This window comes from Marmota marmota, unplaced genomic scaffold, assembly GCF_001458135.2.
Source record: "Marmota marmota marmota unplaced genomic scaffold, marMar, whole genome shotgun sequence".
In the NCBI taxonomy this organism is placed as follows: Eukaryota; Metazoa; Chordata; class Mammalia; order Rodentia; family Sciuridae; genus Marmota; species Marmota marmota.
In genome coordinates this window covers 10421488-10444141 of record NW_025999949.1, presented here as the reverse complement: position 1 = coordinate 10444141, position 22654 = coordinate 10421488, and positions in this window count along the sequence as shown.

The following is a 22654-nucleotide window of genomic DNA, read 5'->3' as shown; positions in this document are numbered from 1 at the left end:
CACTTTATACCCTGCCTTTATTTTCAAAGCAAAATATTTCAATTTTATAATTTTTATTATACAACTATTATAAAATGCATGATTTATCCAGGTCTCTAGGTTTGGGCTGGGCTGGATTTGCATTATTGTGAGCTACTTTTGACTGTGCTTTCACTTCGTACAAATTTGTTCTCAAATTCAAGTACATTTTGTTATGGTTTTCCTGTTACTTTTCATTTTCTTATATGTAGCCCTTCTCATAATTTTATTAAAAATCTTTCTGAATCATAATGCTGTAGTATATCACATTAGGTATTCTTTTCTCAGATTTTGTCATCTACCTGTTGATTCAAGGAATTTCATGGGCACATGGTACTGAGAATTAGGGTGTATTGTGTCGATATTCCAAGCATTGTGTTAAAAAGATTTGCATAGAGCTTTTGCTAACACATCTACTCCTTCCGCCATTTTCCCAAAAATTCTTCTCATAATTTTGATAAGCTGCCATCTCTGCTATTGTACAATTACTGATGAAAAACAGGACAGTTCTACACAATTTCACAAGAAATCTCATTACAGTCATTGACTCAGATATTTGCTGATTTAGTAACTATTTAATGAACACCTACTGTGTGCCAGGTACTTTTGTGGAGTCAAGGGTATTATATTAAAATTAAGTCCTTTTCCTTATTGGGGAGATAAGTTTATAATACAGTCACAGATACTGTTCAGCACTGCACAGCAAAATGAAGTATGACAGTATGAATTGAGCATAAGTGTATATATTTTAAATAAGTGGTGAGAGAAGAGCTTCCTAAACTATCATTTGAGCAGAGACCTAAATGAAATGAATTAAAGCCATAAAAATAATCATGTGAAAAAGAACAGATAGAAATATGTTGGGATGAAACTATCTGTAGCCTGTTCTAATCAGAATAAGAATGTCAGTATGACTGAGTCAGAGGAATCCCAGGGATGATTCAATTAATTATTTAATATTCGGGATGTACTATACAAGTTGTCACTTGTTCATGTAATCACACTATCTCCTAACCCTCCTGTTCAGCAGAGCAAACAAGAAATATTGACATATGACTCAAATATTCCAGGTAAATCATGTTTCTAATAATGTTTCTGGGTGTAATCATTTACAGATTTTCTAACTCCACTTACATCTTTGGTCAACCTGAGCATAGTGCTTATCCATTCAATTGTGATTTCTATGTTAAACCATAATCCCTCACTTCTTTGTTCTGTTAAAATTGCATGCTATAAAATGGCAGCTATTATGAATACAAACAACAATAAGTGTTGGTGAGGATGTGGGGGAAAAGGTATGCTCACACACTGCTGGCGGGACTACAAATTGTGAAACGAATATGGAAAGCAGTATGGAGTCTTGGAAAATTGGGAATGAAACCACCATTTGACCTAGCTCTCTCTCTCTCCTTGGACTATACCCAAAGGACTTAAAAACAGCGTACTACAGGGACACAGCCACATCAATGTTTATAGCAACATAATTCACAATAGCTAAACTGTGGAACCAATCTAGATGCCCTTCAATAGATGAATGGATAACAAAAAAATGTGACATATATACACAATGGAATATTACTCAGCAATAAAAGAGAATAAAATCATGGCATTTTCAGGTAAATGGATGGAGTTAGAGAATATAATGCTAAATGAAGTTAGCCAATCCCAAAAAACCAAATGCCAAATGTTTTCTCTGCTATAAGGAGGCTGATTCATAGTAGGGTACGGAGCATGGGAAGAATAGATGAACTCTAGATAGGGCAGAGTGGTGGGAGGGGAAGGGAGGAGGCATGAGGGGATGGGGGAATGTGATGGACATTATTATCCAAAGTACAGGTATGAAGACATAAATTGGTGTGAATTTACTTTGCATACAACCATAGATATGACTATTGTGTTCTATATGTGTAATATGAATTATAATGCATTCCACTGTCATATATAAATGGTAAAAAAATAATTAAAAAATTGCATGCTATCTAATTTCCCCTGAGTTCCTGATGTTGTTTGAATATCCCTGAATGATTCACTGTAATGTTATCAATAGCTGTGATTCTAAAGTCTTTACTACTTAAGCTGCCACAACAAATCCACAGGTAAGGTTAGCTTGAGTCCTATTTTCTCAGAATGCCCTTTCTTACCAGTAAGCTTTAGCACTATTTGCTCACGATCACTTCTTTCTTAGATTTCTTAGATTTGCCCTCCACTGCCTTCAAACAGTGATAAATTTAGTTTTCCATAATTGAGTACAATTTTAGGCTACTAGATTTAGAGTTTTCATTGTTGACCTTCATTAGGTCCAAGAGACTGAATTGTAATATACACATATGGCAATTTCTTCCATCTATAAATTTGCAATTACAATATAACTTCATGCTTTAGCGTTGACCTTAGAAAGCCTCTCTCTTGCTCAATACTATCCCTCTATTAATCTAAGTGATTCTTACATTCCAATAACAAAATCTTGTATAAAACTGCATATGAGCTGGGTGCAATGGTACACATCTATAATTCCAGCTGCCCTGAGGCTAAGGCAGGAAGATCACAAGTTCAAAGCCAGCCTAAGCAAAAGTGATGCGCTGAGCAACTCAGTGAGACCCTGTCTCTAAATAAAATACAAAATAGGGCTGGTGATGTAGCTCAGTGATCCAGCGCTCCTAAGTTCAATCCCCAGTACCCAAAAAAACAACGTACGACCAGGTAGTCTTTGGAGCATTATCCTTCACCTTCCTTCTTTCCCTTCTAGGTAAATGCTTGTGTGTTTTCCACTCCTCTGTGCGTATTCTATTCTCTGACACACCTTATTTCAGTTCCCTAGGCAGTGGGTTTCACCCTACTGAGAATTTGCATAAAATTTTGTACATGTCTATAACATAATTTATTGTATTTTTTGTTTGCTTTCTATGACATTGGAAGATTCTTGAAAACTGCAAAAAATTAAGTATTTATATTAGCTTCAAATGAAAACAATCCTATAGCCAAATGGGATCTAATTATCTACCCAGGTAGATAATTTGGTATGTATGTGATAATGTTCATAATTGTGTGGGAGGTGTGATAGACTACATATATAGTGTATCACACATAGAAGTGCTATATTTAATTCAGAATACAATAGAGTAATTATCACTTTATACCCTGCCTTTATTTTCAAAGTAAAATATTTCAATTTTATAATTTTTATTATACAACTATTATAAAACGTATGGTTTATCCAGGTCTCTAGGTTTGGGCTGGGCTGTATTTACATTATAATTATATATATATACCTACCTACCAAGAGTAAGAGAGTTTACCAATATATTTAAGATTCTTAGCTCTAAAGCAAGATTTCATGGGCTTATATTCCTCTTCCATCACTTCAGAGCTGCATTTCCTAGGAAAATTCACTCAATAAACTTGGCTCCTCAGTTTCTCAGTGTTTTAATTGGTTTATGATTATTCCCACATCACAACATTGTAGTGAGATTTAACTGAGTATCTAGAAAACACGTGGTTATTTAGATAAATCTGCTCCTTCCCCTTCATATATATTTTCCTCATTGTACCCAGTAATGTGTCTTGTTCAGGTTAGGGGATCAAAGGCAGCTAGGGGATCACATGGCAGTGTCTACAACAGGAAATAATGCATAAGTGTCACAAAATAATGAACAATGAGGTAAAACACTTTCTACAATGAATTTCATGGAAACTTTACTAAAAGGCAAACTAAAAATGTTAGATATAATTTTTCTAATACATTACAAGCAAATAATGACTAGAGCTCAACTTTTTTACCATTCTAATTTTACAAAGTATTTGTTATACACTGCTTTTTCATAATTGAAGTGTGTGTACTGTAAATAAATAAATGCATGTGAAATGAAGAAAGATAAAGAGTAGAGGGGAAATAAAATGCATTCATTTTAATTATAGTTTATTTACCATGGTCTCTGAACATTTGGGACATTATAAATTTTGCCAATTTTAGCCTGATTCATGTTTCTGATTTAGAGATTTCTGATGCTTCCCTTGAGTTCTTCTATGCCCATGATACCCTTTCTTTTTACTCTATTCAAGCATATACTGTGGACTCCTTCCAAAGAAAATCTACCTGCCAAGATTTCTAATGATTTGTTCTATCCAGACATGCATTGTATAATTCAAAAAGAATCATAACTTATTTATTGACAACCCATAAGGTAAATTCATTTACCAAATGAAGAATGATTTGTTTTTCCTTTAATAGTAACAGGCCATAATTAATCTGGAAGTGTAGTTGAAAGATCCTACAATTGTTAATTATAGGAGAATAAGAGTATCTGAGATCATGAAGTTCTTGCTGTTGAGAAGGAAATCTGGATGACACCCATAATCAAAAATGAAACAGAGAATTGGATCATTTTCCCCTTTATATTCTAAATTTAAACTTAAAGGCTTGGACACCAATGTAAGTTAACAAAAATTTCACAGGAGAAATTCAATATGGCGTATGTGACAATGGGAGCACCATGAACTGACCAAGAGCAGGAGTGTAATGAAGTCTTTTATCAACCTGCATAAAGAAAGACTTCACATAGCCAAAGGTTTTCGGCATAGGTAATGAAATAAAGCTTACTTTGAATTTATTCTCTGATCAGAACTCAGAACACTGGGGGGTAATACTAGGGGAAATACCCGGGGAAAAATCAAAATGCCTTTCTGGAAACCTACAAAAAATAATTCTATCAATCAAGCTGAAGTTTTCTGTAGCAGTTAGGTTTTCCCCTTTTATAGTTTTAGTCTGTGAGTTACTTCAGATGACACCTTTAGTAAGACAAGTTACTAACAAAAAATGTTCCAGGAAGAAAGCCAACAGGGAAGGTATGTCAATTACATAAAAGACTGCATGGTATCAAAGCATCTATACAACCTGCATTGTGCTAAGCACAGAGGATGCTACATGTTTTACAGAAATGTCAAGTGTATTCACTCCTGAGCCAACCATCCCTGAACAAAATAATGACATAACAAAATTTAGTTTTCAGTAGCTTTTGAATTCATTCTTTTCATTGTTTATATGTCTTCACATCTGGATGCCTTTGTTCAGGTGCTAAGATCTAGGCCTATCATGTCCCTTACTTACCTGAATTGTTCCTGAGAAGTCTCTCCTCCCAAGGTGGAAGTGTGTACTGTTTTCTTCTTCTTCTTTTTTTTTTTTTTTTTTTTGCTTAGATTATCAAAATTCAACTCTCCATCTCTTCTTCCCAACTTCTTTGTAAAACAGTGAATCTCAAACTCCAGCACCATCAGAATCTCCTGGAAGGCTTAATAAAACCCACATTGCTGGGAACTGTTCCAGAGTTCTGATTCAGTAGAGCATTTCCAACAAGTCTCCAGGTGAGGCTGATGCTGCTACTTCGGGGACCATTTTTGAGAAACATTGTTTTAAAACATTTACATGCTTATTCATATTCAGATATTAAGGGGCAATGATAGATAATACCTTGCAAGCCCTTCAAAAGTATTTTTTAAACTAATACAATTATCTTTCCGTATATGAAAGAATGTTTAGCATATAATAGATGTTTAATGATATCAAGTGACACTGAACAAAAAACAATGAGTATAAAATATTTTTTATTTATGGATGAGTATTGCAAGATGAAGCAGTAACTTTGCGGGGGCATTTCAATAGACAGTCACCTTCGATGTGACATTTTCCTCACACAAATTGGGGAAAAATACAAGAGATTATAAAAGGTGATGACAATAATAGCAATAATAAATTTCATCTCCACACAGAAATTTCAAGACTTTAAAATGTTTTCACAGCCTGCAAACACCAGACTCAAAAGAGTTAAACAATATATCTTAGGCTGCAGCATACCAGAGAAATGTTCAAGAGCCTGTGCAGCACAGTATGTGTCCTAAGTCACTGACTTCTACACAGCAGGGAAAGCCTTCTCAGGTAGTGACCAACCTGGATGTTTGCCATTTACAGCCACATTCAAAACAACCCTAATGACCCTTCCCTGCCAGTGAAGGCTGTCATTCCTGGCTTATAGGACAGCATTCTGCAGAGTACATATTAAACAGGAACAAACACTCTTAATGTTGCAGTCCACCAAAAATTCTATTCAGGACCGAATTAGAAACAGTAAGAGCCAGAGTAATAGAAATCCCTGAGTGTGGAAGGCATAGTTTGAGTAAATGCTTACAGAAAAAGAAGGACTCCCTACAAGCAAGCTCTAGAACAAGGATGTATCCATTTCAATTCAACAGATATGAGAAAATAACAGCATGCAACACAGAAGATCAGCAGGGCAACGAAAGAAAAGGTTTATAACAATGATTAGGACAAGAACAATTGTAAGGAGAGGGAAAAAGGAAATACTGGGGAATGATACCAGACAAATTATATGGTTACATTGTGTTCAGGTACAAATATGCGATAACAAATGCTCACCATTATGCACAACTGTAATGCATTAGTAACAATATGAAAAAAAATAAAGTACATTTCCACTAGCCACTGTCTTTACTGCTGTATGAAGCTGGAAACACACATGCTTACATTTAATATCTATAGAAAATACAATACCCAGGAACTACTCTAAATACTAGGGGAGCAAAAAAAGAGGACAGTGTATCTTTAAGTTTGGTTCTGTAACAAGGCATATTTTTTTTTTCTGGGTAGCACAACATTGTTTTTTTCCATCCTCCCTGTGAGCTCAGCAATGTTATGTCTATTTTACAGATATAATAGAAAATTATGGCTCAAGGCTGGGACTTGAACTCAAGTAATTTGAATACAAGCTCAGTATGTGTTTTAAATTCACAGTTGTCTTGTCATTTCCCAGTTAAATCCCTAATAATTATTTTGCCAAATGCTGTAACATAATCTAGAAGGAACATGCCAATGACTACCTATTGCAGGTACTACAGACTTTCTATTCAGGCAAAATTACCCCCATATGATTTTGCAGCAAATATCTCCAAAAATATCTTCTCCAATTTAGTCACCTACCATAGAAAAATGACAACGTTAGCGTTATGGGCCAGGCTATCTGTGCAACGACCAAACAGACTCCATTTTGCCCTGGGACTCCATGTCATGTAACGAATGCTTCTCCCATGGGAAAGCCCCACCTCTGTACCCATCAACAGTTGCTTGGCATAGCATGTTTGGCAACACAAAATGACAATTCTTACACAATGTATAGTTGTTCTCTCTTTGGTTCCCTTTTTTCTTGGACCATGTACCCTTTCAGAGATCGATTGCCTAGATGTTAGTAATTATTCTGTAACTTGGACTCAACTAGGGACACTTTAGCCCCCTCCCTTTACTGCTTATGATTTTAGATCTCATGATATTTGTTTATGATTTTGAATCATAGCAACAGCTACTTATGTTTTAATATGGTTTTGGACTATAAAAGGTACACTCAAATCCGGGAAGGGGTCGAAGGGTATAGACTTGCAGCCTGCCCCTTCGACTGTCAGCTGGTGGATCCAGACCACCAACTAGTGAATAAAATTTCCGTCTCGTGCATTAAAAATTGACTTGATGATTCATTACAATCTCACCCGCCATAACATTAGTAGTAGTATTTTGAATATAAAGAAAATGAAGCTTCTCTATGGAATTTAAAGGGTAATCATATAGTGTTGCACACATTATTATAATTCAGGTAACTACTTTTAGACTAATGCTTCCTTATTCTGCATGGACTATACTTTATCATATCTCTTCTTATTTTAATTTAGTGATAATACCTATGTAGGAAAATATTTCTAATGATAGTAAAAATTATTGAAAGATTGTTATGGCACCAGTTCTACTGTTGAGTCACTAACATCCATGAAAACAGCCTATGTCATATGAATCTCTATATCAAGGGAGTTCAAGAAGCTTATTGAGTCTTGACTCCACCCATTCATTGAAGTGCAGTGCCAACTCTGAAATCAGATAGACCTGGCTTTGAATTCCAGTTCCAGCACACATTAACTGCTGGAAGTTAACCTGTCTGTGGCTCAGTATTTTAGGACTTGTAATGAGTTCTTAGCATTTTATTTTGCTTCTGCATCTATTTTTAGTGTTTAATTGTTTAATTTCCTCATACCAGAAGCAAAACTTAGTTACTCTTAACACAAAGTCCAATTTTCCACGCCCTTCCGGTTCCTTAATTGGTTCAATCCACATATCTGCCTTATATAGTTGCCTCCTGGTGACCATCTCCCTATGAGAAAGCTGGAAACAACTACTTGACTTAACCCAGAATCCCCCACGTTTCTTATGGATTGTTCAAAGATGCCACAGTGACTACTTCTCAGGTAGCATGTGGTTCCGCAGAACTCATGCCTCCATGCCCTAAGCCCTCCACAAGGGGCACCTACTTAGGCAATGCCATGGATCTCAAGAAAGCCTTCAGCTCATAGACCCCTTGCTCTCACTTCCTCCCAAACCTGTTGTTGGTTGTACTTGTCCTAGACTGCTCACCCCTTCCTCTGGGCCCTGAGATGTGCTGCCCTCTTCTTAATGGTATTTGCGAGAAATAAAATACTTCTGTCACTTCATATATTTTGTTGAGTTGCTTTCTCAGTGCCTCACATAAATGATATATCAAAATCAAAATTCTTTCCCAGACTTCTCCCAGAAAGGACTGTCTGGTTAGGGAAAAAAAAACTGAGCACAGTTCAGACAAGAGCCACAGAGGCATTGCAGTAAAAAACATCTCTCATAAGAAGGACTCCTGATCAGACCTTGGGACTGTCCTCTAGGATAAAGAAATATCCACGAAAAGCTCACTGAAAGTATCTGCACCCTGGATTCCCAGTCAGAATAGGGATAGAGCTTTATTGTTACTCTTATGAAAGAGACCTGTAGACCAAACTGGAAAAAGAAATATGATATTATAAAGATATGGATACCCTGCCAAATTTATCTAGCATCATATCCACTATTCCTTTTTCATGTAATACTAAAATGCATTTTTTTGTATTTTTAAGTATGTAATCTGTTTACTTTATTATCAGTCTTTGACAACCCTAAGGAAGCTCTGTGAGATCAAAAATCATATCTGCCTGGTTTACCACTGTTGCCCAGGTTTAGCATTATCCTGATTCACAATTAATGATCAATGTTGTTTTGCTAGAGGGAAGAAGGGAGAAAGAGAAAAGAAGTGAAGACAATTTATATCCCTTATATCATAAAGATTGAGTTTATTTTCCATATTCAGGACTATGTTTTAAAATTTTGAAGATAAAATTGTGCTTGTTTCTTTCTCCTAAGAAAACAACTCTTACTCTCTCCACCCAATGTCCCCATCTTATCTGGCACACACATGATTGACTCAGTTGGTAGATTTTACATATGAATTTTGTTTCTACTTATGAATATGACTCTCAATATTCTTACTTAGCATTGTCTTGGAAATACTTCTCAGATTTAAATCCATAGACATACTTTACACTATCGAGTACTCTGTAAGTATAGAAGCTATGCTTACTTGGACACATTTTATATTCATATTTGTGTTATTCAACTTTTTGTCTCTGTGATCAAAATACCTGACACAAACAACCTAGAGATAGAAAGGTTTATTCTAGTTCCTGGTTCCAAAGGTTGCATTTCATGGTTGACTGACTCCATTGCTTTGGGCCTTAGCTGAGGCAGAACATATGGTCAGAGGGTAAGATAAAGAAAAACTGGTCATCTCATGGAAGCCAGAGAGAGAGAGAATAAAAGAAGGAAGTGCCAGGGACAAGCTATAATCCCCAAGGGAATACCCCAAGTGACCTACTTTCTCCAAACTTATCCCAACTGCCTATAGTTTTCAACTCCCTGTTGTCCATTTAAGCTATTAATGTATTGAAGCGATTAACCCATTGATGAGATTAGAGTTGTTGTGATCCAATCCCTTTTTGAAAACTCCATCTCTAGACATTGCTGCACCAGGGAATAAGTCCTCAACACATAAGCTTTTGTGGTACATTCCATATCCAAACCATAACAATATTTTTAGGAATCTTTTTCATGTCTACTGTTTAGCCTGTAGAGATGTATTTATGTTGCAAATATTTTATAATTTAGTATTTATGAGGTATTTACATTATTGTGTTATGCATGAGACAGTCTAGAATATACCAGAGAACAACTATGAAATACTTAGTAATAGGGAGTTCATCTAGGAATGATTAATGTAAGCATGAAATAGGAATTGTAGATGTTCCTATGAAGGCGGAGCATTTATAAAATGAAAGGAGTAGGATAAATTTTTAGAGAGAGGACTATAGCCTGCATTAGTCAAATTTTGCTGTATAAATAACTATACCAGAATCCCACGGTATTATATTAATTTTTTTCTTAACTCACAGGTCTGTGGGTTATCTTAGAAGCTCTGCTTCATGCTTTGGAATGGTTGGATTCAGCTCCATGCCTGAGGGAGATTCAACCCTTTCAAAGATGTCACTTGGATTAGAAATCAGCTGTTTCCTTATGGAGGATCCAAATTGCAGAAGGGAAGTAAAAGCACGTGATGATTTTTAAGGTATTGGTTTAAAATAGCCTTAAATGTATTCACATTGCTTTGGTCCAAGAAAATAAGCAGCAAAGTCTGAAGGCAACAAAATAAGACTGTATTGTACACCTTTTTACTGCTGCACAAAGGCATAATTCAGAGAACAGCAGTGAAGGATTGAATGCACCAGAACATGAGAATCTAAGAAAATAAGTCTTTTCTACAAAGGTCTGTATGGGACCAATTTTGGTTCCAGGAAGTAGTTCGTTGGCCTATGGAAGGAACTCAGAGATGCACAAATCTACTCCTTTAATAATCAATGGCAAAATTAGAAAATTGCAGTTTATGTATATATGAAATCTGTATTGAAAATTGATGGTAAGTCCCTCCATAAAATATCTTGAAAATGTTTTTGACCATGAATACCTTATACATTTTATTATTAATTTCATGGGTAAAATTATAACTATGTTATTTTTGGTAATGCTTCAAATATGTCAATACGTAGCAATGCAATAAAATATTTTGTAGATTGTACATAATGCAAAATTCTGCTAAAACAAGATAATATAGTCTACAAACTAAGATGATGGGGAAGAAGTCAAATTTTACCTTTTCTTTGTTCAAATAAATATGTCACGTAATAGTGCCACACAAGTTTAATGATGGAGTTAATATAGGATACAGAAAAATAAAAAAAGAAAGACAACAAATAAATATTAAAAAGTATATAGAAAAGTGTGTTCCTTCCTATGTTTTCTTTGTATCATTTTGCTTTTATAAATGTTTTAAGCCTTTTAAGAATTGATAGCCAAATAAATTTATGTGTGCTACATGAGTATTAAACGTTTTAACATAGGTTCTCTAAATTTTGATTGCATTTTGCTCAAAATCTATTGAAAAACCTTAACCAAAATGTTAACTGGCATGCAAAAAAGGTCAACATTTTAAGCTTTTATCAAATAATAATCATTGAAGCAAATGAAAAGATACAACTTCGAAATTTGTGCCTACCAGCATATGAGAATAATTGAAAAGAAATTAAATAATAGAGTTTAGTTAGTGTACAAGACTTAATTCTAATATTTATGACTGGGCTTTGGGATACCTCAAATTATAGAAAGAACCCTTTTTGGAGCCCCTATTTTCCATATCTGCTATAGTTTAGAAATGAGATGTCCCCCAAAAGTTCATGTGTGAGACAATACAAGAATTTTCAGAGGTGAAATGATTGGGTTATGAGAGCCTTGACTTAATCACTGGATTAATCCACTGATGGATTAACTGGGCAGTAAGTCTGGGAGGTAGGTCACTGGGAGTGTGACGTTGGGTTTACATTTTTTCCTTGGTGAGGACTGTTCATTCTCTCTGCTTTCTGGTGTCATGTACTGAGCTGCTTCCTTCTTCACATCCTTCCACCATGATGTTCTGTTTCTCTGTGGGTCCAAAACAATGAAATTGGCTATCTATGGTCCGAGAGCTCTGAAACAGCACCAAACAAACTTTTTCTCCTCTAAAATTGTTCTTGTCTGGTCTTTTGGTCATAGCAGTAAAAAAGCTGACTAAAACAATATCCTGCTTTGGAATGAAATAATGACTGCCAAAATCTATAACTGTTATAGCATGAAAATTTCTAGAACCATTAAAAAACCATAAACGGAGGCAGATTAATTTAAAAATTTGTGTTACAACAAAATTTTTCATTGAATGGTACTCTTAATATAGTAAAAAAGAGAGTAACTGAAAACATTTGGCATAAAATATTCATACATCTAATCATTAATTTATGAATTATGAATCCTATCTTTTTAGAAAAAGCATTTTCATTAAAAAGATAAAACTGTAGTAAGTGCAGAATTTTGATTTTCAGAGGTTAAGAGTTGGGAGAATATATAACTACAAAGGAAAAGCATAGAGAGGATTTTGCACAACAGAACCAATCTGACCCTGATTGTATTGGTGGTTATGTGAGTCTATACAAGTGTTAAAATTCTAAGAACTTTACCAGATAATTAAATTTAACTGTGTGTAGTTTTCGAATTGAAACTATATAGTACTCATTGTCTATAGCAAAGAAACAATTACAACTATCAATATTTTAAATATATTAACTAAAAAGTATAATCAATTAGATGCACAGAATACTTTATGGAAAAATTAGATATGAGAACTTGCTTAAAGTATTTTAGTAAGATTTTTCTTTCTAGAGATCAGAGAAAATCAAGAGAATGAAACTTAAAGAATATAAATATGCATCAAAAGTAATTATTCTGCTTCTATTGGCTTAATGCTTGGATAATCAAATTCAAAAAAAGGACTTTAAATTTTTATTTAATAGGCTCATCATTTCTTAATTTTTAGAAAAATGCTTTTGAAACTACATCTTATTAGTATTATTATCTCTCTCTATCAACATAGTAAATCCAATTTATGGGTCAATAGCATTCCAAAACTTAAAGTAATTTTAATTGTTAGTGACCTCTTCTACTCTCACAGTTTGGATGACAAATTATATGGTTCACCCACATACATCTCCAAGTCCTTCATTTTTTTAAGTTTGGACATTAACAACATTCTCTTTGTGAACATCCATTACTCTCTGTTCAGATGGCAGCTCCTATATACTCTTTTAAGATTCAAGTCAAGCCTAGCAATGCAGGGATAATTAATTTCTAAGTAAACTTAGTTCCCATAACATTCCAGTATACCTGCATGTGATTATTTGTTATTCTGTGCAATATTCATATGTTTCCCTTCATTACTTGTTGGCTGGTGGGGAAAGCAATAGATTGGGAATCATACATTTCTCCTTCTACTACTTATTTATTGCATGAAATATGAAAGATACTTAGCAAATATTTGTTTAATATATAAATTTAATTCCTAAATGATAATATGTAACAAATAATATAAAATATTCAATTTATTATAAACTCAAGTGAATTCGATAATGGAATTTTAATTTGTTTTAATTAATCAAAGGAAATGATATTGTTTACCTAATTATGTCATATTTGATGCCTTAAAACCTATGTTTTAATGTTTTATTACAGTGTTATTATAGAAAGTATCACTATTTTGAAGGGCAATAGCATCTCTGTACTTCACACAGAAGCATACACACATAACAAGTAATATGAACTCTGTAATACAAAAGTATGATATAAAACCTATGATATAAGAGCAAGTAAATCATCTGTGGCATCTCATGAATGATCTTAGTGCTCTCTATTTGTTCTTTCATTTTCTAAGTGTTAGTATTTGCATAATTCCCATTCAGGAAAACTCTGCATTATTAAACATCTATGATTATACATGGCTTGTAACAGCATTATGAAAAATAAGAAATTATAGTGGGCATTCAAATTCTGTCCCAATCTCAGCACATGTATAATAGCATTGAAGACCCAAGGCCACTTCTGGCTATCTAGTCAGAATTTTTTTTTTTTTTTTGGGGGGGGGGGTAACCAGGGGTTGAACTCAGGGGCACTCAACCACTGAGCCATATCCCCAGCCCAATTTTTATATTTTATTAGAGCCGGGTCTCACTGAGTTACGTAGTATCTCACCGTTGCTGAGGCTGACTTTGAATTCGCAATCCTCCTGTCTGAGCCTCCCAAGCTGCTGGAATTAGAGGTGTGCACCACTGCGCCTGGCCTAGTCAGAATTTTTATTCCGCTTAGTACCATGATTAGTTTAGATATGGTTAATAACCAAATTTATCCAAGGATGAAGCTTTAATAGCAGCTTCCCCTGAAATGTCTGAGAGCAACACAACAAATCCCAGGTGTATTGTACAACAAATCCCAGGTGTATTGTTCAACAATTAAGATAATATTCAATAATTAAGGTAAGAATTATATTTATGGATGGTATGCTGTATGGATTTGAGGAATGGAACTGCTGATCACATTTGGAGTTCATGTAGGAAGTAAGTTGATAGTTATGCATAGAAAAACATGGAGAAAACAAAGAGAAAGTAAGAGCTCTCCTCAAATCATACCTGAAGGATGATATCTCTAGGAAATTTTAAGGCTCACTATTTTGAGTTGGAATTTTTCTTTGCTTGAACAGAAATTATCTCAGTTGATTCCTATTTAGAATTTTTAAGTGATTATTTGTGAGTTCCCCATTCTGAGATAGGAATTACTCTAATACCCAGGCCTTAAATCACTGTGAGACTGATCTTGTAGAAGCTAGGTCACCCAGAAGTCTGACAATCATTAGGATTATACACTGTGGAAGCATGAAGAACTAGCTAACCCATAGCTATAAACACGAACTTCAATAAATGACTGTGAAGAGAACCATGTACCCAGTCAGTAAGATGTTCTCTTTGGGAACCATCAATACCAACAATTAACAACATTAGGCTTTGAAAGCAAAAAGAAAGAATAAAATCCATGCATCTCCATGTGCTTTTGCTATCTCGTTCCACTCTCAGTCCAGATCATAAAATAAAAATTAAAAGATCAAGTAATCTGAAAGTTTGTCAACAAATGTATTGAAGGGTATGAGGTATAAAAATTATACAAATTAATCATTTTATATAAGATACAGCACTAAACATTTTGAGAAAAAGAATCAGATTGAATGAGGTCTGCTCACTTCAGATTAAATGAATGCTATTCCCCTTATCTGTGGGTGAATTAAGTAACTCAATTTCCCATTTAGCTAATACATTCATTTTCACCTGCTTCCCCTTGAACTAAATGTCTGACAGCAACAGCAATCTCTGGGACTTTACAAGTGGCTCTCACTCCCTGAGATCAAAAACTATCCCCTTGATTCCTATCTTTGTGTTTTCATTTGCATTACAGGTGAGCCCTATCTCTGAAAGGCTGAGCAGATTTTCCTGAGTGCCATCTTCTGGGCATTTTCAATTCTTGAGTCTAGAAAGTAAAGTAAACATTCTCAGAGTTTTGATCCCTAAGACGAGTTCACAAAAGAGGTGTCCAAAATAACTGTGTGAACATTTAAAGCAGGACTTTTTAACTGTTCTGAAAAATATTGTCTTCCAGGACTCTGACCTTTTTGTCCAGGAAAAGATTGTATGTTTTTCAAAATATTTTCAAATATGCTGCCACAAATTATCAGTGTCTTTATTTTTGTTGGGGGGGAGGTACCAGTATCATAAATCTCTTGGAGAAAATATAATGTGAGAATATTTTTGAGGAAGCAGACACAGTAATGACCAGAATGGCAAAATTCAAGGTACTTAATGTACATGATATTACAAAATGTGCCATATGTCCTGTGATTTGTGATAAATTATCTAAACTTATCCAGGATTCAGTTCATATAAACTCCAAAATCAGTCTTTAAAGATATTTTCCACTGTTTAAAACAACTTGCTTGTACTTTTTAATGTTTATTTCATGAAAATGCTTTAGAAATGGAAGAGATCAAATGTGCAGTATACTTGGTGCTTACTGATTTGGAAATCTATTCAAAGCAATATCAAATCTTGACATTTCACAAAGTTTGTAGCAAACCCATGAGGCCATACCAAAAAGAAACTATTTTTAGATCTTAGAAAATCACTCTTAAAAGTAACTTCATTTCATGAAGTATAATATTATCTTCAGCTCCCTTGGTCCTTATGACACTGAGTTTATTTTTGATTGAAGTCACACAGAAATGCTGTTGAAGCTAGAAAGCGGGGTTTTGTGTTTTTATCCTGTGTGAAACTAGAACATGAGGCATCAGGGGAAACATTCATTGTTCACCATTCTAATATCATCTTTTGATGAGGGTAGTTTTCTAGAAGTCACCAAAGGCAGCTGACTTGATTTGGGTTGCTTGAACTCATCAGGAAAAAAATCAGACTATGTGAGTATTTTTTTCTTCAAATGGTACCTCATAAGAACGAAAATTCAGATGAGAGGACTTCTGCCCCTCTTTCATTTCTGAGGGCCAACCACTTTACTTACACTATTGTATTTATTCCTCACAAGGTCAGTTTGAAATAAGTGCTTTTGGAGCCACCATTTGGTGAGAAAACTGTTCACAGATTTATCCAAGGCCACAGGGGCACAGAGATTGGAAATCCAAGATCCAAGCTCTTCACCTAACTGAATTTTCTTCATTTTATCTAAGGCAAGCTATGTTGTTACCATGTTGCATAGAGGCCCTTTCAATTTCTTCTTCAAATATATATTTGAGTAGGAAATGATGGAGAAGTAATCTGAAAATTCTAGGGATAAACTGTTAGTAACTTAATTGTGAAAATAATCTCCCTGCAGAAGGCAAACTCCATGTCTATATGGTAGAAAACACTCTTAAGATACTATCTATTTATTTCCATGTACACTTGGAAAAAAAAAACAGGTATAATGTAGAACTAGACTGCTGCTTGCAAGAGCTGAAATGTACAAGGACTTTGTTGAAAGAAAAAAAACTAGCAATTATAACAAATAATCATTACAGGTTTACCACCCTTTAAAAATCTACTTCTTTTTCTCTTCCTTCCTCCCTCCCTCCTCTCAATATAGTCATCACCCTCCCATAGAGGTAAAAGGAATAGAATATGCAAGATGAGGTCTCAACTACTGGTAAACCTTACTAAACAAGTTCTGCCTTTGTGATTTTTTTTCCTCCCTCAAATTCTTTGAAATCAGCTTCATTTGGAATAAAGCCTGAAAGCCAATGGGGCTGTAAAATAGCCACACTGTTCTAGTGATTTTTAATTTATTTCCTAAGCCAATAGCCAATCATGTCACATAAAAAAAATTGTTAAGAAATTTGCCTCTGGGCATCTCTTAATACTACTGCTGAAATATTCAGTGATTGCTTCGAAAATCAAATACCTGTACTTTATAAAGGATTACACTAATGACTAAAGGGCAACACTCTATTAAGTCTTTATTTCTCCCTTTAGAATATTTAGGAAATTGCAGATTGGTTACATTCACTTTTGGAAAATGCCCGGCAACATGGTGATCCAAACCCTTCAAGTCATCCCATTAAAAAAAATTCAAAACTTATTATAGATTCTTTGGGAATTTTCATTTTCAATTATTTGCCGTGTACTAAGTTCCTACAAACATGTGCTTTATTTGACCTATGACAAATTTTACAAATGTGGAAAATAATTTTAATGTTTGCAACTTCAGCAATGTGTACTTTCTATAAATTTTTAGAGCATTTTCTTTCCAGATTTTTCCTTGTGCACTCATAATCACCAGCTGCTGGGTATCATTTTAGCACTTTCTGTAATTTTCATTTAACATGATATAATAATGATAATAATAAAAATAATAATAAAATATCTACTTTATATTTGATTTTACCTATTCATTAAGCATTCAACACAGTCATAAACATACTTTTTTCTATTAGATTTAAAGCTCTTAGGGTCAGGAAAATATTTTATTTCTATTATACTGCTTAGGTACCTTCCATAAATATAGTTAAGTGACTCTTTGAATTAAGCAGAATTCTATCAATTGACAGGGCTACTGAAGACTAAGAAAGATGAAATAATGCAAAGAAGAAAGGGCCCTTAGAAAAACAGTCACACAATTGACTTTGTTATATAGTGTCTCATCCTGCACCACAGGTAAAGAGGTGGAAATCCCATCAGTTACACATCCATTGATTTACATATTGCCATACTAGTGTCTGATGTGATTCTGCAATCTGTATACGGGGTAAAAATGGGAGTTCATAACCCACTTGAATCAAAGTGTGAAATATGATATATCAAGAACTATGTAATGTTTTGAACAACCAACAATAAAAAATTTAAAAAAAATGAAAAAAAAAAAAGAGGTGGAAATCCATTTCATTAGAAAAGATGAGCTCCCTGGGGCTGGGGTTGTGGCTCAGTGGTAGAGCACTTGCCTCACATGTGTGAGGCCCTGGGTTCGATCCTCAGCACCACATAAAAATAAAAAAATAAAATAAAAGTTAAAAAAGATAAGCTCCCTAACTCTTGATTTGGAGTTGATGCTTTGATTCAATCTAGACATACTTGAAAGCCAGCACCAATAAGAATAATATCATCCATTATAAAATCACAACATGAATGAAAGAATCGACTTCCTATTATATAATTTAATCATATCAATAATAGGTTTCAAAGTTGAGTCATGTTCAAATAAACATTTAATATTTCTTGTGCTTGACTTAAGAAAAATATTTTGCTCTTAAATGAGGTTGGCAAAAAAAAAAAAAACTTTAACAGCTATAAATGTGCTAGCAGTGCTATTATGAAAGGTAAAGTTAAAAACTAAACTGGGAATTGGCTTATACAAAGATTGTATGTATGATAAGCAGGTCCACTAATCAGACTCTGTGGAGCATTTAATATGTTAATACATTTTGAATTAAGAAGCCTTCTAAAAATAGCATTTCCCCCCTCAAATGTTAGCCCATTTTTCTTCTTCATCAACATTGTTCTTGACATGGTCACTTATACTACATAATGCTGTATAATGCTACATAAGTTTTAGATTATTTCATAAAAGTGCAAATAATTTTGAAATATGTTTTTGAATAAAAGAAAATGTTCAGTGACTCCTGCAGTCAAGTGAATAGGATGCTCAGGCCAAAGCTGGGATTTACTCTGCCTTGTGTGAGTTTTCATCTTCTTTATACATCTCAAAAAATATTTGAAAATTATTCCAAAGACATTAAGTTCCAAGCATAGTAAAAGTCATACAATCTTCTAAGTCTGTTACTGTCATTTTTACTTAATCTTCTGTTAATATAAGAAAGTAATTTTAAGTGAGCATGCAGGTTAAATATTCAGTTTTATCCAAGTGGGTTTATCTTATATTGTAGATAAGAATACTTACCCACTGTCTTAGTGTTTGTCTCTCCTCCAAATGCTTATGTCAAAGTCTTGATGCCAACATGATAATATAAAAGTGGGGATGCCCAGAGGTGATTAGGTCAGGAGGGAATAGCCCCCAAGATTGGGATTGATGCCCTCATAAAAGGTCTCCAGAGACCTAGCTGGCCTCTTTCATCATGTGAGGACACAAGAGGGCTTTGTCTGTGAATCAGGAGGAGGACCTCATCAGACACCATATGAGTTAGTGCTTTGATCTTGGATATCAGTCTCCAGACTGTGAGAAATAAGCTTCTATTGTGTATAGACCACCCGGCTTATAGTAGTTTTTAAAGTAGTTTTATAGTAATTTTTAAAGTAGTTTTTATAGTAGTTTATAGTAGTTTTTAAAAGCAGCTGAACAAACTAAGAAAATAAGAAACTTTAGCTACCAGTCATAAATATACTTCAATTAATTCAATTAAACACAGATGTTATTTGGATTTGGCTGACATGAAACAATTGAATTTTTTTTATATTGGACATACCCCTGCAATTTTTGTTATTTTGCCCATTAATCATTTCTTTTCTTTAATCATACCCTTATTTTTATTTGGGAATCTACCTAGTCCTCATTTTAATCCCATGCTGTTTGTTTGAATAGATCTGACCTTATACACTGCTCCCAGAATATCACCTTTCCCAGGACTAATCTAAACAAGCATTCATGCCTCTTGCAGAAGAATTACTATCCCAGTGTCTATTTCACTTCCTCCACAGTATAGAAACCAAGCCATTTTGTTGGAATTGACTATAAACCCAGTTTGAAGAATGGGTCATGATCACTTCATGCTACTTATCTTAAACATATTCTGCAAACCCTCAGTATTGGTTTGCAGATGCATATTTAACCCTTAATTAATTCAATCACATAGCATTCCTCTGTCCACAGTGATTGACTTAGAATTAGGAAAAACTCATATTAAAAAGCTATTGGATAAAGTTATAAGAAACCATATAAAGGTTAGGGGAAAATATCTTTCCCTTTTGAACAATCAGAATATTAATATGAGGCTTTTTATCTGCTTTGTGTATTTGCCACTATGATGAACCTCAACTTCCAGATGAAGCTTACATATGACCAACAAAGAGAAATATCTCAAAATAAAATTGATCAAACTTTACTGGAAGATTTCCTACAAATGGATTTTGCAATTAAATGATCTAATAAGCTAATATGCTCATTTAAGCATTTTCAGTTAGAATTTCTCCTAATTATACCCCCACAAAATTCAAACTGATATACTTTTTCTATCCCTGGGCTTTCTAGTTACATAAAGCAGGAAATTCCCTTTTGTGTTGAAGGAAATATAAACTGGTTTTTGTTACTTTCAAGTGAGAAAATAGTGAGTAAGGTAAGCACATTGTTTTGATCTTTGGACATAGTCATAAATCTTCTAACCAGATATTTTATATATACAGATAGATGATGACAGATAATAGGTAAGTAGGTACATAGATATTTTTAAGCATGGTGGTATATTGGCTGTGTTCTGTTGTTCCTATTCTAAGAAGGAGCTTTTTGTAAGTAATATTAGAGAGTCTTTCCCTAAGGGAGCTAGTATGTCTGCAAAAACTTTCAAAATATGTTATTAAAAGCACCACATTTTTTCAATTTAATTTGAACAAGCTATTAATTTGAACCTCTGAGAGCTTGTTTCATTAATTTACAAGAAGAAACATAATAAAACAGTTTTAATATTGATCTGGAGATACAAAAGTAAATCCTTGCATATCAAAAGATTATTTTATAACAAGTACATGACCTCCTCCTATTCTCCAAGACTAACCCAATAGCCTGAACTTGGGTTCCCTTTCTATTCTGAGAAAATTGCTTCAGTCTTCAGCACAGTAAATGGTATTTCTAGAACACAAATCTGATCAGGCATCCCCCTATTCAAAATGCTTTCACTCCTCATCAATTAAATAGTATGGTATTCAAGAACCTTCATGATTTGGTCCTGCTAACATGACCAGGAACATCTACCATTCACTATTTCCAATTTTGAGCCATGAGTTTTAGAAATGCTGATCTATAGATAGTTCCCTAAACATGGGATGCACTTTCAGGTTGCCATGCCTTTCCATGGGTTATTTCTTTTACTTTCCTTCAGCAATACCAATCACAGACCCTACACATCCTTTCAGTTTTGCTTCAGAAATTAACATTTTATTTCAATTTTCCAATGTTAGCTAGCATCATACTTTTCATATTCCTCTATTCTGGAAGACTGACACAATTATGAATTCCAACAAAAGATACAAGATTCCTGGTTCAGAAATTTAAAAAAAAATGGATTATTGCATAAAGAAATAGGGGTTGCTATACCATCAACATTCCTGTGTTATTTTCTTGAGCCACAGTTCTTACATAGCTACATAATTGGGTAAGAAGATAGCTGAACATGCAGTAATTTCAGTTATGGGAGTGGACTTTGAGCTTAGGGAACCTAATATTTTACAACTGGTAATAAGCATGCTTGTCCTTTTTGTCTGAAGGGAGGCACTGTCTTTATTATACTGGAAAGAAATCATGTATGCCTTTAGCTCCAGAAGATGTCATTACTGTCTTCCAAGATGATTTTCTGTACAATCCTTCTAGAAAAGATAGTAAGGAACAAAGGGCAATCAGTGCCTCGCTTGAAAGATGTGTAGCAATGTGAGGAATTTGTTGTCTAGATTCATCTAAATATATATTAACTCTTTAAAAATTAAACTGTAATGTGACAAATGAAATATAATTGCATATAGATGGCTATTAAAATAACATTTTAAAGAATTGTCTTCCACATATTTCTTTCTTTATAAAGTACTTATTTTTCTTTTATTGACCAGATAGTTTGATGTTTCCTTTGTTACTGAAGTATAAATTCCACATATGTCAAGATGTAGAAATCAACTGACACTCACTTTATATATTATACTGTTAAGAGCTGGAGGTATTTGGCAAGTATTAGAATTACATATTCAGAACAGCTACATTTGAACAAATGTTTAAGCACTCAGCAGAGGTGAAAAATGACTTTGATCCAAAATGAGTTATTTTTCTTTTATTACTCAACAATTCAAAGCAGCCTCAAGGTGAACTTTGTATCTACTTGGAAAATTAGATCATAACATGTCATTATTTCTCACCATAACCTCATTGAAATGTGAGAATTTTTCTTGTCTCAAACTGAGCATATTAGCATAAGAATCTCCAATAAGGTGAAAGCTGAAAACTTTATCATTGTGTTCAAACTCATACTTTAACAACTTCATTTTACATAATAGAGCTAACTGAACATCATGTGACCAAAGCAGAACAAAATTCCAAAAT